This window comes from Penaeus monodon, chromosome 22 (genome assembly GCF_015228065.2).
Source record: "Penaeus monodon isolate SGIC_2016 chromosome 22, NSTDA_Pmon_1, whole genome shotgun sequence".
Taxonomy (NCBI): domain Eukaryota; kingdom Metazoa; phylum Arthropoda; class Malacostraca; order Decapoda; family Penaeidae; genus Penaeus; species Penaeus monodon.
In genome coordinates this window covers 18,800,995-18,801,318 of record NC_051407.1, presented here as the reverse complement: position 1 = coordinate 18,801,318, position 324 = coordinate 18,800,995, and positions in this window count along the sequence as shown.

Genomic DNA, 324 nt, shown 5'->3' with positions numbered 1-324 from the left:
AAGAACGTAGATTGCCAGTGCCTGTGCCGGGGTAAGGGTCATCCTATGTTTACTAACGTTGGCCTGGCTCCGTGGTATCTATCGCTAGTGTGACTGACTGCGGCCGCCAGAAAGACTACAGTTCCGTGGCGCCATAAAAGGAGACGACGCGACGGAATCTCTCTATGTCTATATGTGACTGTTAGTCATAATCTTAAAAGCTTCTACAGTCATATAAAACATGAGGTAGGCCTATGACATGACTGGATCAGCAATGTGTCGCGGACCGCATAGAAGAGGTCGTGTGCCGCATGCTTGTTACCTCTGCTCTATTGTATGATGCGT